We start from the raw sequence: 4,096 nt of genomic DNA, 5'->3' as shown, positions 1-4,096 counted from the left end.
GAAATGTGGACCTTGATTTTATTTTTGCACATATTACAATTGTGTTACATTAAAAGAACCATGAAAACACATCCAGGCCCGCCAACACAAGGGGACAAAGGGGTATGTTATCCCGGACCCAGGGACATAGGGTACCCAGAATCGGGCTACCATTAAATTGTATGTATTGGGTAAAGGGCTCTTTCAGATAACTTTGTCCTGGGCCCTGTGAAAGCTGTCAGCGGCCCTGCATACAGCACACACACACACACACACACACACACACACACACACACACACACACACACACACACACACACACACACACACACACACACACACACACAGATTGATTTTTATTATGACTTCAGCAGGGCCATTAGAGGACAGTCACAGAGGTCACTGTGTCATGCCTGCAGTATGAAAACTACACACACACACACATACGTGCGCGCACACACACACACATATGTGTGCACGCACGCGCGCGTGCACACACACTAACAGTGTCATGCCTGCAGCATGAAAAGCACAATATCAAAACCCAGACACAGACAGACACACACACACACAGGGACTCTGCTGACAACACCCCCCCCCCCCACACACACACACACACACACAAGAATATACAATATATACAACATAATGAGGAACCAATCCGGGATAACTGACTGACCACCACAACCCGACGCCACTCCCTCGCCACCCACACCACTATGAAACTGATCGTCATAGAGCATCTCCTATTATTATTATATAGAGTATAGATGAAGACAGAGGTAAAGGTTATGGAGTCACAGCAGTGTGTTTGTGTGTGTGTGCATGCGCGTGTGTGTGTGCGTATGTGTGTGATTAAAACACTTAGCCAACATGCGCTTCTGAGTTAATCACTTAGTCTAATATTGATGTTCAATGCACTGTCATACATTTTAGAGAGAGTGTGTGTGTGTGTGTGTGCATTGATGTTCAGTGCAGTGTCATAGCTCTCTGACCTATTGACTCCGTACTGGCTTTGTAGGAGGAAATTTAATTTCATCATCATTACAGTGGGTCACTGACACACACATAGGCTACTGAATGCACCCACACACAAACAGACACAGACACAGACACACACACACACACACACTGAATCACCGGTTGAGATAGGGTCACATTTTCACTGTACGTCACACACACACAGGTACAGACCCATACACGCTTACACAGAAATACAAATGTGCACATGCAAACGCACACACACACACACATGCACATGCGCTTAAACACACCTCAGATCGCCAGTTGATAAGTGAGGAATTCTGGTGGTTTAGGTACTCCCAGTCAAGACTGTTCTCCGTTGTTGTACCCAAGTGGTGGAACGGTCTCCCAGAAGCAGCAAGACTAATTAGCACATCTCTTGCAGCCTTCAAGAAGCCAGGAAAGACCTTCCTCTTTTGTGAGTATCTACTAGACTAATGTTTGAGCTGACCTAGCCCCAGGCCAGACTCTTGAAATGGTGTGTGTGTGTGTGTGTGTGTGTGTGTGTGTGTGTGTGTGTGTGTGTGTGTGTGTGTGTGTGTGTGTGTGTGTGTGTGTGTGTGTGTGTGTGTACTCTTAAAAAAAAAAACCTGACCCTTCTTTTCTGTACATTTCCTGTGCACTTTGTATCTGCTAGCGATGTTGGCTGTGATTATGTCCTCTTTTCAAAGTCGCTTTGGTTATAAAGCATCTGCCAAACGCAATGTAATGTAAATGTAATGTAATAATATAGAGTGTCCCCAGGGGGAGTTTGTCTTGGGCTTCAACAATTGTTGCATAACATACAGTTCTCACTCACATACCCATACAAGATAACATAAATAACATATTGAAACAAGAAAAAAACATAGAAACATAAAAACTATGTACTACCTATATGCAGGCGCAGTTTTTGCATAGAGGCGTTGCTAGGCAACTGCCTTAGGCCCCTCGAATTGTAGGGGCCTCCTCTGACTGGGAATTTCACATAGGCCTATAGCTGTTAATTGGGGCCCTTTGGACAGTAATTCACAGAAAAATTGTGATTTTCATAAATAGTGAATTTTGTATGTTTTAATTGAAAACAAGAACAACACAATACATTACAAAGAAATATAGATTCCGTGCACGCCCTCTCTTTCGCACTAAAATGGAATATACCATCCATGCATGCCATGTGCGCGAGACGAGTTCCTAAACATTCGCTACGTTCCCACACAACATGCCTGCGCATATCTGCACAGGAGCACAGTGCGCAATTACGGTGCATTCTAAACGCATCGTGATTGCGCAGTGCTGTGCAGATAAGCGCAGTGGGTGCCACCGCGAACATTGCTTGTCATGGGTTTGGCCAGCTATTTTCAATACTCCACGATATAAATGTGCTCATCATTACAAGCTCTCAATCGCGAACGATACATGAAATGTTCACTAGAAAGGAAATATCCCAAGTGGTCACAAGTGTCCCCCATCGAGGTCCACGACCGCACAATTTTTTCCAGCGCTTTCAAGCCTCACGCTCCGAGCCAGGCGCAACCGCAAGTGCCCCCCCCAAGAGACCACCCGAAAATCTTGGCATAGTTGGAACACTGTCTACAATAGTTCTAATCTGAGTCCGTTTCCATTGGTTCTGGCTAATTTCTGGATCCGTTTCGGTCTGTTCCGGTCTGTTCCGGTTGGTTCTGGTCCGTTTCGGTCCATTCTGGTGATTAGTTTTTTTTTTGTTGAGGTTCTAGTTGTTCTAACATTACATTTGAAGTATGGGACGGCTATCCCCGTCTGACAGTTAACTAGCAATATTTCACTACTAGTCCTGATACTGTTTAGGCTACCACTACCAATACAAGAAGAAAGGAGACGATCCGGCGTTGTGGTTAAAAGTAGTCTTTCCAGTGACCGGAGATCGATGCAAAGTAATAAAGACAGGGTCCGCACCTTAGTATTAGCCTGTCCTCTAAGACAGGCATTCCCAAACTTTACCATGACAAGGTCCCCCCATATACTGATAGATTCCAGCCAAGAACTCCCTTACATGGGTCGCACTATTTTGTCTGTGTGTTCCCTTTCCACTATAGTGTTGGGCCTGTAATATCAATAGGAAGAGCAATATTGTTTACATTATTTTTGTATTATTTAGTTGTAGGTTATTCGTTTATTAATTTATTTATTTTTTGCTGTGCTATACCTTTCCTGCTATCCTGCTGTGGCCCCTGTCTCTGGTCCCAAATTTGAAAACTACTGCTCTACGAGATCTGTAGATCTGCTTCTAGCGATCATGTTGGAAGTAACGCAGTTCGGTTCTTTCAAGATTTTTTGTGTCGTAGGATATGCTGTTGTGCTTCAAACTGGAATGATATGCTGCAATAGAGTTGTGTGTCTATTTGTCTATGTGTGGTTGAACTTTGTTGTTTGTGTTCACTGTGGACTTGGAGTCTATTTGCGATTAGTAGGATTCCTGTGAAAAGAGCTCTTATACACGCAGACACCACTGCAATGGTCTGGCTATCAGTGTGAGCTGGCTCATGATTCATGTGACCTTTTGGTCCTTAGAACATAATATTGTCCATTTGTTGTTTTGTGTCGTATATCACTTAATAGTTACAGTAAAACTCACTTCAGACCGGCCAGTGCCTCTGCTCTTTAATCAGTAATTCTGTCTCAAACATAGGGTGCTGTGTGTGTGTGTGTGTGTGTGTGTGTGTGTGTGTGTGTGTGTGTGTGTGTGTGTGTGTGTGTGTGTGTGTGTGTGTGCGTGTGTGTGTGTGTGTGTGTGAGAGTGTGTGAGAGAGAGAGAGAGAGAGAGAGAGAGAGAGAGAGAGAGAGAGAGAGAGAGAGAGAGAGAGAGAGAGAGAGAGATGTGATGCCCATGTGTGATTGATGTGCATGTGAAAATTGTAATGTTCAATATGTCAACATTATGCTGTCTAAATTAAAGCAAAACTTGGTCCAAGCCGATAGATGTTCGGTTTTTGCATGGTTTTTGAATTGTGTATCTGTGATACAGAAAATGCAGTGATACACAGAAGTAGCCTATGCATTTCAGATATTGAATACAATATCTGATTTAAGCAAACCTATTATTATTATTTTAAAAGGGGGGGGGGGGCAGAGATAC

The sequence above is a fragment of the Engraulis encrasicolus genome, chromosome 1, assembly GCF_034702125.1.
Source record: "Engraulis encrasicolus isolate BLACKSEA-1 chromosome 1, IST_EnEncr_1.0, whole genome shotgun sequence".
NCBI classification, from domain to species: domain Eukaryota; kingdom Metazoa; phylum Chordata; class Actinopteri; order Clupeiformes; family Engraulidae; genus Engraulis; species Engraulis encrasicolus.
Note: the sequence above shows the minus strand (reverse complement) of the source record.